Below are 15320 nucleotides of genomic sequence, written 5' to 3' on the forward strand. Positions count from 1 at the left end.
TGGCTGCCCATATAATGAAACCTTGGGTTCTAGAAAAAAAAAAATCACCAACTATCTCCCCTGCCCAGTTTCCTTGAATCTATCTTTTGATATTATGCCTTTTGGATTAAGCGGTGACTTGTAATTCTCCAAAGATGTACCTGTTCCTCAGTGGAGAAACTTACTTTGTCTCTAACATTGTAGTGTATATTGATTTAAATTTCAGTTGTCTGATTACTGGAGAAGCTAGGGCCTCAGGACAGAGGGGAGAAAACGCCTAGCTGGGAGAAGGTATTTGAAGTGGGAGTGGAGTAAAAGTTTAGAAGTAGGAAAAGACAAATTTCATCTAATTTCTCGCCTAAGGCTGACGCAGCCACCTAAATTTAAAAATGCAAATAAAAAAATATGTATTTCTCAAGGAATTACTGCTTTATAGAAGTAAAAGGCAATATTTCTGACCAGAAAGACTATGGTTTTTTTCCACGTAGTATTACTTCTTAAGGCAAAGTTTTCTCTGGAATAAATGAAAGACATTTGCTATGTTTTCTCTAGATATACTTCTAAGCCTTTCAACCAACTTGAGAAAAGCTAGAAAGGAATCTACCTTCCATGAAAACCTATTTTTATAGGGTGAATTAAAAAACCCATCATGTTTGTCAAAATATGACAATTATTTGTCAAACTTGATAGACTTCAGGGCTGTTTGGTGGACTTATTTCCTTTATTTTCTGTAAGCAATCCCTGTTCTTCTTTTGATAAATGAATACAAACAACATTTACAGACTGACGTATTTTTCCCAGAGCAATCATCATTGGATTTAATGATCGCCAGTGATGATTTTTTTTCCTCTTTTTTTAGCTCTAATTCCAGACTGTAATGGAATACAAAAGCAGGTTTATGTGGCAAGCCCCATTTGAAGGATAAGTATAGTTTCAAAGCCCCAGGGAGATGTCTTGTTTATAAAGCTCTTTCTTCCATTAACACTACCTGACCTTCAGGGTGGTCTCACATAGCCCTCCAGTGCCACAGGTAACAGGCCTCAGGATGACTAAGACTATATATGTCACAAATCCTCAACAGCAGAAAACCCAAATTATCTTGTCACCATTTCACACAAATGATATAGAAGCCCAAGGTAAGGACGATGACTGTTTCCCACAAGATGGCAATGGTCTTTGTGCAAAGAACAGAAGCATAGCATTCACTGGGTCTGATACCCACTGTGACAAAATTTTGCCCTTGTGAATTTAGTACTTATGAAAGCCATGCCATGGTTGTTTTCTCTGCCATGGGCTGAGTTCTCAAGAACAATTAACCCTATTTTCAAAGGAGAGGGAAAAAAATGCTGCATATATAGTATAATGTCTTACATGTCTTTCTCTAAGGAGCCAAAAGTATTTTGCATCTGTTATTTAATTAACCTCACACTATGCCTCTGAGGCAGGAAAAAGGAATTGCTGTATATCCTATATATCACAGTGAATCTAAATAATTTACTGATAGCATTCAGAGGGAGAAATGGTGGCACAGGGGATAAAACATTTGTTGAGTTCTAATGCATAGCCCTAATAATTAAACAAAGCTGATTTTCTGTAGAAGCAAAGTTACACGTTTAGGGAAGAGATCCTATTTAGTGCGTATGAAAAAATAAATTTTTCACAAATGCAGATTCCAAAACAGTGGTTTTCCCATTTTAATTTGAGCGCTTAAGTACATTAGCTTGTGAGTTTATTGCTTAAGAATACTGGTGAGCTTTTAAAACGCAAAATCCTGGAGTTATGTCCCCAGACATTCTACTTTCATAGATCTGGGATAGGGCTTAGGAATTTGCATATTTTAAATATAACTCAGGTGATTCTGAGACCTGTGGTTTTGCCCACACTTTGAGACACTGCTCTATGAGCCTCGAGTAGTATACTGGTAAGATACAGAAGTTGACCCAATTTTCTGAAATTAAAAGAACCTAATTTCTTTGGAGAAAGATGTTCTGTTTTACATAAAAACTTGAAATATAACACTTTTCCTCAGTTTGAAGGGTAAATCCATAAGTGAAATTATTATGCCTTATTCATAAGTTTAATTTAAAAATCAGTTAAAATTTTAAGCGTAATTATTTTTAAACTGTACTGTCAGAAGAGTAACTATAATGATTAAAAAAATTGACACATGCTTTATCTTTCTCTTGAGTTCAGTGGTCACATTTGAGTAGGTTTTAGGTAACTGGATTCTAGTCTGCCTAGAATCTTGTACTTTTAGAACTAGAAAGGACCCTAAAGATATTCAGATGCCAGGTGTGATATAAAAATTAATCTACTCTGGTAACATGAATCTCTTCTTCTTCTGAGTTAGAAATCCACACAAATCTTTTTACTTGGTTATATCTGCTTGTTCAATTGGACCTATATAAGCACTTGCAATAGTTAATAAAATGGTAAATTTGATTGAATCACTGAGTCAACAGATGCCACATTCCTAGAGGTATGAGTCCATGATGCAGGATTTTCAAGGGAGTTGGTGGGAGACTGCATGACGATGGCTGTGTGACTCGTAGTAACCCTTCCCTGGCATTGAGGCTACAGATGGGTCAAGGGTTGGATTTTGAAGGAGGATTTTCCCAGAGGGCTATTGGTGTCCTGTGACTCTCACTCTCTCACACTGTTTCTGCCTTCCTTCAAGTCAAAAGAGAAGTGATTTAAAGAGAAAGCAAAGACTTAGTTTGACCTCCTGGTGGTTTGGTGAACATAATGATGGATGTATGTTTCCTACCTGGCAAGCCTTATGGCAAGAGAAGGGCCGTCAGTCTTCTTTGACAGCCAGGTTGCTCTCAGAATAGCTGCATTCTTAAGTCATCATATTCCTGCCAGTTCGTGGCAGTGCCTGGCTTCCTAATGTTTACCAGTTTATTAAAGGTAAGGGGATATCTTATTTTTGTTTTAATTTGCATTTCTCTGATAACCAGTGAAACTAAGCATCTCATTAAATGCTGTTACATTTTATATTTTTTCTTTACATTGCTTATTCATATTCTTTGTCCATTTTTCTACTGGGGTTGCTATTTTTTTCCTATTGATTTGTATAGGTTCTGGGTAGATTGTAGGATTCTAGGATATGTTTGTGTGTATAGCATATCCTCATATAATTCTTAGATGCTTCAGAAATTATAAGTATATTCTCCCATTCTGTCAAATTGTCTATTAACTTTGTGTCTGATATCCTTCATCATATAGGCTTCGTTAATTTGGATGCAATCAAATTCATTCTTTCTTTTTTGTCTTTATAATTTTGTTTAAGCAGTAATAGGACTTGCTTAGGATACAAAGATGTTTACCCATGTTTTCCCTATTGGTTACAAGTTAATTACCATCTATATATGTTTGTATTTATGCAGAGATGCACAAATAATTATTTTTATTCTGCTTAGTCTAGGAAATAATTAAGATAATCTATAATAAAGTAATTATATAATAAAGCTACTGCTATAAAAATAGATACATCTGAAGTATCAAAAACTGGTGAGACAATTTAAAACTCTCTGAGCTAATATTTCTCAATGTGAGGTCTGGGGGCTATTTGCATCATAATTATTTTGGATTGTCATTAGATAGGCAGATTTGAGGCCCTTATCCCAGACCGGGTTACTCAGAATCTCTTGGTGTAGACCCAGAAATCTTTATTTTTAGTGTGACTTTTGAGATATTCTGAATGTATACGAAGAACCGTTTACTACTACTAATCTAAGAGTACTAAGTTTGAGCTTTAAATTAAGATCTAAGCTTTTAGGCTGCGCTGACTATGAGGAAAACATTATAAGATATAAATCCTAATTATGTGACAAAATAAATGCATAAATTCTTTAGGAGAAATAAGCTTTTTCCTGATTCTAAAGGAATATATCCCCATCCATGCTGAATCTGCATAAGTCCTTTTGCAGAGGACCCCAAACGATATAAGACAATCTCTGTAAAAAGGTTTTTAAAGAATATTTGGTAATGTTTTTCACCTGGTCCTTGGTTTATTTAATCTTCAAGAGAAACTGAGAGCAAAACAGAGTAACTGCATGAATGCATTTTCACAACTGAGTTTGAATTTGTTTTTACCCTGTATTGACATTAAGAATGACTAATTCAAATTGTATTTCATTGTGAGGAATATTTTGGGGGAAAGAGGACAAGGTAAAGACAGTCATTACAGGGCTCCCTCTTAGGGAATCCTGGTTCAAAATTTTTACATCAAGATGTAGTGTTGATATGAACATTGGAAAAATATTAATGTTGAGTCAAGGGTCACGTAGGTTGTTACACAATGGGAGGAGTATGGGAAGAGCAGTTGACTACTGGAAACTGAATTCTTGAAGTGCTCTTTCTTTCGACTCCAAAGCTTTCCATTGCTGATCAAGAGATGAAAGCCCAAGGAGTCCTTGGTATTGACCTTGTTGTTAGATATCCTACTTAAGGACTCACTTTTGATAATGTGTCAGAGTTACTATAATTTGATTAAAAAGTATTTAGCCCTAGTTCAGTGTACTTAGAATCATAGAACTTTAGAGTTAGAAAGAAACTTAAAAGTTATCTAGCTCAATTCCTCATTTATGTGAGAAAACTGAGGCCCAAAGAAGGAAGGTGACCTGGCTTAGATTATTCATTTTTTGGCAAAGCTGAGGGTAGAATTCAAGACTCCTGAGCCAAAATGCAAGAGAAAATCGAGGACAGAGCTTTATCCTGGAGAAAATTGGACTTGAGACAACTTCTGAGGTAGATTTTCTCCCTGTCTGCCAACTTCCAGAGGAGTGCAGAGGGAGATTAGGAGAGCACTTTAGACGCATTTTAAAATTTTGAGATAATTGTTGATTTGCACACTGTTGTAAGAAACAATACAGAGAGTTACCTTAAATTAATAGAATACAAGTACTACAAAAATAAGGCCATTCTGAGGTGATACCCATATTAAATTCTGAAAGTTTGGTTAGAATTTGGATATTAAATAAATATTTAGGAAAAATACATATAAGATGAATAATCTTAAGAATGTGATAAGAAAATACGGGGATTTGGATTTGATCAACACAATTGTAGTTAGAATTCTTGCAGGTGCTTGACATCAATATTTATTGAATAGGGAGTTCCTAAGCAACAGGCATAAAGATTCAGTTAAGCAAGACAAATAAGCTCTAGTCTGCTATACAACAATGTACTGATAGTCAACAGTAATGTATTGTTCACTTAAAATTTGTTAGGAAGATAGATTTCATATTAAGCCTTCTCACTACAAATAAAAGGAATGGTTCTTTAGACCTGAAGCAAGCAAACTATGTACAGAAGGTAAGCAACATTTTAAAAAATAAGGTGGGGACACCAAAGCAATTCTTGCTGACAAAAATGAAAGGAAACAATCTTTGTTTGGAAAATAACATTTCTGGATGACAAAAAATGAATTGGATCTAGATATTTCAGGAGGATGTTTTCAGTGAAGATATAAAGAAGTTAAAATTTATGATAGCCCATAATCGACACCTAACATATATGAGAGAGTTATTTCTAGAATTCCTGTTGAGTCAAAACAACAGGAATATCAGCAGGGCCAAATCCATGTCTTGAATAGTTGGTAGTAGTAGTAATAGCTCAGGATAGCTCTTCTTAACTAATTAAGTCAAGGGCAGTATCAACAGACCAAAATTATGTAATTTCTAAGTCACATTTAGAATGAAAGAGACCCATTCTTACTTTTATACAAGCAAACAAACAAATCAATAAATGAAATGCTCTTTTAATGGATTCTGGTGGGGAGGAGTGGGACTGACCTTGTCCAAGATAAGGCTGTCTTCTCACATGTCATTATTTTATTGCTTGCTCCACTGCCTGACAGCAAGGTTACTGGCAGCTTAATCCTAATTTCTAAAGCACTGTCAACAACAATTTCTTTTCCTTCAAAATGGGATTGAAGTTCTGTGAAATGGTTTAAAGTTATTAAAAAAAAAAGCTCTCTTAAACCCAAGCAAGAACTAAGAAATAAAATCTTTCCATCTATCTTTAGCAATCTTAGAATGGCAAAAGTTTAATATTAACCAAATTACTATCAACATTCAGGAAATATCCAGGGATGTGACAGAATTGGAATCTCATGAAACTCAGTAAGTTTTTAACTAACTGAAGATTTTGGAAAAAATATATTTTTTTATATGATTTAGTCTTTTCTAATTTTCTCACAGCCATTAACAGTAATTTTTCATTTTCTGATTGACTATACTGGATATTTTAAAATCCTACCCTGCAAGCACTCAAACAAAGCCTTCAATATTTCATGTGCTTACTACTCTCACTTTGTCATTGGTTAAGAATGAAGGCTGAACAGTCAAAACTTCATTAATTGCTTTAAAAATTTAACTCTTGTCATTGAATTATTAATCAGAAAATCAAAGTGACAGATAAGTTGTTCAAATTAGAACAACTCCCTGGGGGGCCAGGATGGAGAACTATTTGGATGGATTCAGCACATCTGTGGGTGTGAGATACCAGCACACTGACCAGGACATTCATTGGCTGGGACAATAAAGAGCGGCAGGCACGGGTACGGTTAGGAAGTTGGTGAAGCAGGTGTGTAGCTGTTATCCCCTGACACATGACAACCTGGACCTTTAGAAGGTGAGGTTGCTCAGAAAACATTAGGAGTTTTAAAATGAAACCCTTGACCTGTGTATAATCAGGAAATCGGCAAGAAGCCTTAAAATATTATACTTTTCAAGTGAAGTGGTTTGAAAGCATACCCTTATCAGGGTAACTCCATGTTTTAAATTCCCTTTATTGATAAGCCAGAAACTAAATTTTCTTTTTTAAAATTATAGTTGATTTACAATATTACATTACTTTCAGGTGTACAATATAGTGATTCAGTATTTTTATAGATTATACTCCATTTAAAGTTATTTTAAACTATTGGCTATATCCCCACTGCTGTACAATATATCCTTGTAGCTTATTTCTTTTATATATAGTAGTCTGTACCTCTTAATACCCTACCCCTACCTTGCCCCTTCCCTTTTCCCTCTCACCACTGGTAACCACTAGCTTGTGCTCTGTGTCTGTGAGTCTGTTACTGTTTTATTACATTCATCTGTTTGTTTTATTTTTTAGATTCCACATATAAGTGATAACGGAGTTTTTGTCTTTCTCTGTCTGACTTACTTTCACTTAGTATGATAATCTCTAGGTTCATCCATGTTGTTGCAAATGGCAGGATTTCATTCTTTTTTATGGCTGAGTAATATTTCATTATATAAATATATTCCACATCTTCTTTATCCATTCATCTGTTGATGGATACTTAGGTTGTTTCCTTAACTCAACTATTGTAAATATTGCTGCTATGAACATTGGGGTGCATGTATATTTTTGAATTAGTGCTTTGGGGTTTTTTTTGGATATATACCCAGGAGTTGAATTGTTGGATCATATGGTAGTTCTATTTTTAGTCTTTAGAAGAGCCTCTGTACTGTTTTCCAATTTACATTCCCACCAACAGTATGCTAGGTCTCCCTTTTCTCCACATCCTTGCCAACATTTGTTATTTGTGGACTTTTTGATGATAGCCATTCTGACAGATGTGAAGGGATATCCCAGTGTGGTTTTGATTTGCATTTCTCTGACAATTTGCCATGTTAAGCATCTTTTCATGTATATCTTCTTTGGAAAAATGTCTATTCAGGTCTTCTGTGCATTTTAAAATCAAGTTGTTTGTTTTTTTGGATAGAAACTAAATTTTCTTATGAAAACCAGGAGTTTTTCATCCACTCTTTTTTTCCCAGAGGTAAGAATCTTCTGAAGTAAGACAACACAATCTGTTCACCAATGTGAATCACCTATTCTGCCATTATGAGCACCCAGGGGCTTATCTTTGAGAAGTGGACTGCTTATCCAGGGTGAGGTTACCAACACTGGATTATTCTTCTATTTTAGCTTCTTTCTCTAGGGGAATAATAGTAATAATTGAATACTTTTGTTTTACCTTGTGAGGAAAGATAACATCACGTTTAAACTTACTTTCCATTCATTAATTGTTCATAATTGTACTTTCTAAGTTTTTACTCACATAAACATATACCCCAGTGTAATCCTAGGTTATATTTCTCTTACAGTCTATGAATAGAAACCTTTAAAATTCTGCATCCATATTTTAGGGACATTAATTAATTATTTGAAACTCTTCACCACCTCTTTTGACTATCTTAGCTTATTATCATGGTAACCATATGCTCTAAATGTTAACCTGAAAACAGTACAAATTAAGAAGATATATTTTACCTCCTTTTCACTGTATCAGTGTCTGGTTGATCAATGGGGGAAGTATAAGGCCAGGATTACAGACTCTCTATTATTTAATATTAAACACATGGATTTGAGAAATTAGGTGAATTTTCCACCTTTTTGCATCTTGTGCCTTGGTTACCAGGAAACTATGTGAAGGTAGTTTGAAGGACAAAGGGAATTTTGAGATGAGAGATCACTGTCTTTAGTACTCAACAATTTATCTCTAAGGAAAATGTAATTTTACATGGGAGTTGTATGAGGATCATCAATTGCACGGTGTAAATGGTTCTTATTGCATTCTCCTGTTATTCCAATTGGGATCATGAAAGATAATCTTAAGTTGGGTCTGATACGCATCTATAGCTATTGATAATTTAGAGAGAAGAGTTCAGGCAATAGATCTATTATTTCAATAGAGTGACAACTGTAATTCTGGTCTTTCAACTTATAAATAAAATTTGCCTGACATTATGAATGACCGAGCTAGAATATGATGGCTCAAATCGTGCCCTGTTGTGAATTCTTGATCATTCAGAAAAATCATAGCTTTATTTTCAGTTGAGAGCACAAATTTGAAGATATCTCATAGGCCAATGGTTCTTCAAATTTTTTACAGTTCTTTTTAGGCTGGGCAAGTAAGACTGGGACCCACCTACCCTATCTGTTCACACTTTTGGTAGGGAAAACATTGTAGTTTCAATGCATAAGTATACTTTTGTTGAGGTGCTAGGTTTGTATCTGCTTTAGAGCCAGGAGAATGGATAACACCTATTAATCCTAACCTCTAAAATCTATTGATTGGAAAGGTATAGCCCATAAGTACTGTTAACATTATGGGGTTAACTGATAACTCTGGACAAACTTAATTGATAAAGATAGACTAACACTAATTTCAAGTTGAGAAGTAAGAACAGCAGTGACTGAAAACCTTAAGTGACTTAAAACAAAATGAATGATGCATGGAAAAATTAAATGGTCTATCTGAAAATAGTGGGCAGTCCAGCCATATATTTGTATGCAAGCATATCAGGAACTTGAAAGTTTGGCCATTGAGTGGCAGCTAGGAGGTTCCAGATGAAGGATAGGCAGGGGAGGTCTTTCTTTATCTCCCAGGCACCCCTTTGTGTGATTTCATGTTGAATTATTTTCCCCTGCCTGTTACATCCCTCTCAAAGCTACTGTCTGACTTCTACTTGACTTTGCCGATGAGTGTCTGTGTACCTCCTGTATTCACTAATACATCACTTACATAAAGTACACTTTAACTGAAGATTTGAAATCATGGTGGCAGTCTACAGCATAGCAGACAACAGAGAATAACCTAAAACCACTGTTCTTACATTCCTTGCCATCTCTGCCTTGGGGATTCCTTATGATTATATCTTCCTTTGACCTTTGTGTGTTAATGGAATCTCCCTTACTCTCAAGAATATTCCTTCCGATCACACTCAAAATTTTGCAAAGGTCTTGAAATAAGATTCAAAATTATAATATTTCATTAACATATCTAGTTCAAATTCTTAGGCAGCCCTTGTTCTCCCACTAAGCAAAGAAAAATCTCAGCATTTTTTTCTCTTTCTCTCTCTATATTACACATAAGTAAAAATGGAAGTTATGGAATTCCTTGGCACTCACCAATGACATCAGAAGAAAGAACTTTCATTTTTGGTGCATTCTTGGCAGCTCATCAAAAGAATTTTGTGTGTGCTCCTGACTATTCTTTGTTAATAATTATTCTTGTATCTGTTATTCATACATTATTCAAGAGTAGTCAATGCTACCTGTGCAAATTCAAACTATTTTTGCCCGTATATAAATATCACTTTGGTGTTATAGGATTGGCATGTTAAAAAGTATTCTAAATTATATTTGAATGTAGAATTCCATAGTCAATGTGTAGCATTCTCTTAGTGATTTTTAATTCTAGAAATTCTAAATTTTCAATAGTTTTAATGGAGCAGTAAAAATAGGATATTTTTTATCTTGGTGGTAGTGAAGACTTGTTTTTTTTGTTTGTTTGTTTTTCTTGTGGATTCAGATTTCCTGCTACAGTCTGATGAATTTTTCTAGGGAAGGCAACCTTTATAACAGTATTTAATTTTTTAAAAATATATAAATTTTTTGAAATTCTATAGGACTTAATGAAATAAGAGAGAATTGTAGTTTAAGCTTAAGAGTATTAAAACAATGATTAAGAGCATTAATTTGAACCGCTTACGTTTTACTAAAGAGATACCAAGAGATTTAACACTGCTTTTCCTTTGAAGGCAAAGTCTCTTTCTCCCGTGCTTTATTCCTTTCTGATCCTCTCTGACTTTTACTCCTGTCCTTTCTTCTTGGCTTTCTTGTCCAAAGAAGTGTATGCCTATAAGTATATGTTCAGGCTCAATTAATCCTGATATTTATTTAATCCCATGTTAAGATACTTTGGTATCATTTTTATATACAAGTTATGCCTAACCATTTTTTTCCAAATTGGGAACCCCAAGGTCCCAAAGTTTGGTTTGCTTATTTGTTTATATAGGTATTCTTTGGTTAGTAAATTTCCTCGTATCACAAAAATTTAAGGTTAGTAAGCTATAATCTACCAAATTTCAGCTGTTATGTTTAATAGGTCTTAGTCCCATCCCCTTGGCTACACAGTGTTGTGTCTATCAGACAGCTTCTAGTAAAGCATTATGGATGATGTGAAGACTATGACTAAACCTAAAATTACATTGAGCAGCCACTGTAAATCTCTTTCTTGTTTAATGCTGTGCCATATATCAATAACAATAGTAACAGCTAAAGCTGCTGATTTGAAGATGTCTGTCAAACACATGATGATTAATCCCACTTTTCTCCCTCTGAGTTTGGATTCAGTAAAAACAATATGCACGATTCATATATAGAAGCATGATACTAGTTTGATTTTTTTTTCTGGTAAAGCTGGACTGTAGACTTGCCACCACAATCAGATTTCTTGAGACTTGCCCTCGTTGCATATTTGGGGTGGCCATTTTAGAAGAGACTGAAAGTAGACATTTGGCTAGATGCATGGGTAATCAACATGCCTTATATTCCAAAGGAAGAGGTAGGCTTCTAGTTTGACTTCTAGAAGGCAAGCCATGGGCTGTGATCTCACTGTGCTTCCTATAGAGCAGGGGAAGAATATATTTCTGCTTCCTGGTGACAGGCTATTGCAAAAGGGGAATCTTGGGAAAGCAGAGTCATTCTTGCTTATTGGTTTTCTAAACCTTACCAATAAGATAAGTCACTCTTCCTATCTAATGGTGGGTGGTGGGGAGGGAAGAGAAGGGAAGAGAGAGACTGAGAGAGGAAGATGGCTTCTCAATATTTCTGAACCTAAAAGGCAGTCATTCATACTTCACAGGCAAAAGTAAGAACATCTGGAGAGGGAGAGAGAGTCCCCACTTTAATAACTAACATTTAATGACCACTTATTATGTACCAGGTACTGTGCTAAGAACTTTACATTTGTAGTCTTATTTAAAGCCTCCTAGTAATCCAGTAAGATACCTACTTTTTTATTTAATTGTCTAGCATTCCCATCTTCTGCTAATAACCCTTTGTTTCCTTAGGAGAGCTGATCTTACATGATCCATAGAGTTCTAGTAGAGCTTCCAAATATGTACCCACTGGAGTAAGACATGTGCTGTTAGCTAAAAACAGATAAATTCATGAAGGATTGATAGATTATTTGGTGGATGTATGTGGCAGTTAGTCATAACTATAAAAGTAGTCTATAAACCTACGAATAAGAATAGAAACTCTTAAAAATCTTGGCCAAAGATTCTGCAGTTGCAAGGATGTTATACTTTTACCTGAAGATTTACTGTTTCTTTATATTTTATTTAAGTACTTGATTTGATTTCATTTTAATCATTACTGTCACTATTACCACAATTTAACACATTGTGCTCCTGGAAATGTTAGATTCCTCTTTCTAATAATCCATCCATGTTCTATTCTTTTTCAGGATTCCCATCACATTACTCTTTACATTCAAACCATTAGAATTATATAAATATAGTAGGCCTGGAGATTTATTTGCCTTTAGCATTTCCTTCTGCATTCTTATTTTGTTTTTTTTTCCTTTTATCTCCAGCTTTATTGAGATGTAATTGACAAATGACATTGTGTAAACTTAAGGTGTACAATGTGATCTGCATTCTTACGACCATTTCCCCACTATAGTCTTCAGTAAGTTTGCAGATACTTCATTCTGGCCTATTTACTAGAGACCTGTTTTCCCCATAGAGTAACTATAAATAAATATAAAATTGACAGTGGAAAATGAAGTTATCTTAATACAGTTTACATGGAGTATTTTGTTTGAGAATTTAGGGTGTAGATGGAAAAGGTAATCGTTTCATATCCTGGCATTCCTGTGATCCTTGGCATGCGTCATCATTTTTATTTTATGGAGGTGGATGAGGGGGTTGAGAACTAGACACCAATTAATTTACCAGAAGTTACATGGACTTCATCTTCAGTTGAGTGAGAGAGACACAAATACCAGGCTCCTCTGCTCCCTGTATCATCTTTTTTCTTGATTTATGTCTACTTGTGATGTAATATTACACCCAGGGCCTTCAGAGGTTAGTCATAGGTAAAGGCCCATTAAACAATCATGTATTTGATCTATGTAGATTATTTTTATAAAACCTTGTGGTATTTTACTAATCACAATCTACTGGTCTGTGATCCTAAATATCAAGATATAATGCCTTGGGCCTTCCCTGGTGGCGCAGTGGCTGAGAGTCTGCCTGCCAGTGCATAGGACACGGGTTCGAGCCCTGGTCTGGGAGGATCCCACATGCCGTGGAGCAACTAGGCCCGTGAGCCACAACTACTGAGCCTGCGCGTCTGGAGCCTGTGCTCCGCAACAAGAGAGGCTACGATAGTGAGAGGCCTGCGCACTGCGATGAAGAGTGGCCCCCGCTTGCCACAACTAGAGAAAGCCCTCGCACAGAAACGAAGACCCAACACAGCCATAAATAAATAAATTAATTAATTAATTAAAAAAAAAAAAGATATAATGCCTTAGAGGAGCTTCAAGGTGGCAGAAGAGTAAGACGTGGAGATCACCTTCCTCCCCACAAATACATCAGAAATACATCTACATGTGGAACAACTCCTACAGAACACCTACTGAACGCTGGCAGAAGACCTCAGACCTCCCAAAAGGCAAGAAACTCCCCACGTACCTGGGTAGGGCAAAAGAGAAAAGAAAAAACAGAGACAAAAGAATAGGGATGGGACCTGCACCAGTGGGAGGGAGCTGTGAAGGAGGAAAGGTTTCCACACACTAGGAAGCCCCTCCATGGGCGGAGACTGCGGGTGGCGGAGTGGGGAAGCTTCGGAGCCACGGAGGAGAGTGCAGCCACAGGGGTGCGGAGGGCAAAGCAGAGAGATCCCCGCACAGAAGATCAGAGACGACCAGCACTCACCAGCCAGAGAGGCTTGTCTGCTCACCCGCTGGGGCGGGCGGGGGCTGGGAGCTGAGGCTTAGGCTTCGTTCGGATCCCAGGGAGAGGACCGGGGTTGACTGTGTGAACACAGCCTGAAGGGGGCTAGTGCGCCACAGCTCGCCGGGAGGGAGTCCGGGAAAAAGTCTGGAGCTGTCGAAGAGGCAAGAGACTTTTTTTTGCCTCTTTGTTTCCTGGTGCGCGAGGAGAGGGGATTAAGAGCGCCGCTTAAAAGAGCTCCAGAGACGAGCACGAGCTGCAGCTATCAGCGCGGACCCCAGAGACGGGCATGAGACGCTAAGGCTGCTGCTGCCGCCACCAAGAAGCCTGTGTGTGAGCACAGGTCACTATCCACACCTCCACTCCCGGGAGCCTGTGCAGCCCGCCACTGCCAGGGTCCCGTGATCCAGGGACAACTTCCCCAGGAGAACGCATGGCGTGCATCACGCTGGTGCAACGTCATGCTGGGCTCTGCTGCCGCAGGCTCGCCCCACACTCCATGCCCCTGCCTCCCCCTGGCCTGAGTGAGTCAGAGCCCCCAAATCAGCTGCTCCTTTAACCCCGTCCTGTCTGAGCAAAGAACAGATGCCCTCAGGCGACCTACATGCAGAGGCTGGGCCAAATCCAAAGCCGAACCCCAGGAGCTGTGCAAACAAAGAGAAAGGGAAATCTCTCCCAGCAGCCTCAGAAGCAGCGGATTAAATCTCCACAATCAACTTGATGTACCCTGCATCTGTGGAATACCTGAATAGACAATGAATCATCCCAAATCGAGGAGGTGGACTTTGGGAGCAACAATATATATATATTTTTCCCTTTTTCTCTTTTTGTGAGTGTGTATGTGTATGGTTCTGTGTGTGATTTCATCTGTGTAGCTTTGCTTTTACCATTTGTCCTAGGGTTCGGTCTGTCCGTTTTTTTTTGTTTGTTTGTTTTGTTTTTTTAGTATAGTTTTTAGCGCTTGTTATCATGGGTGGATTTGTTTTTTGGTTAGGTTGCTCTCTGCTTTCTTTCTTTTTCTTTTTTTTATTACTTAAAAATTTTTTTTTAATAATTATTTTTTATTTTTTATTTTAATAACTTTTATTTTACTTTATCTTCTTCTTCCTTTCTTTCTTTCTTTTTTCTCCCTTTTATTCTGAGGCGTGTGGATGACAGGCTCCTGGTGCTCCAGCCAGGCATCAGGGCTGTGCCTCTGAGGTGGGAGAGCCAAGTTCAGGACATTGGTCCACCAGAGACCTCCCAGCTCCACATAATATCAAATGGCGAAAATCTCCTAGAGGTCTCCATCTCAACACCAAGACCCAACTCCACTCAACGACCAGCAAGCTACAGAGCTGGACACCATATGCCAAACAACTAGCAAGACAGGAACACAACCCCACCCATTAACAGAGAGGCTGCCTAAAATCATAATAAGGCAACAGACACCCCAAAACACACCAGCCCACGTGGACCAGCCTACCTTAAAGACAAGATCCGGCCTCATCCACCAGAACACAGGCACTAGTCCCCTCCACCAGGAAGCCTACACAACCCACTGAACCAAACTTAGCCACTGGGGGCAGA

This window comes from Eubalaena glacialis, chromosome 1 (assembly GCF_028564815.1).
Source record: "Eubalaena glacialis isolate mEubGla1 chromosome 1, mEubGla1.1.hap2.+ XY, whole genome shotgun sequence".
Classification (NCBI taxonomy): Eukaryota; Metazoa; Chordata; class Mammalia; order Artiodactyla; family Balaenidae; genus Eubalaena; species Eubalaena glacialis.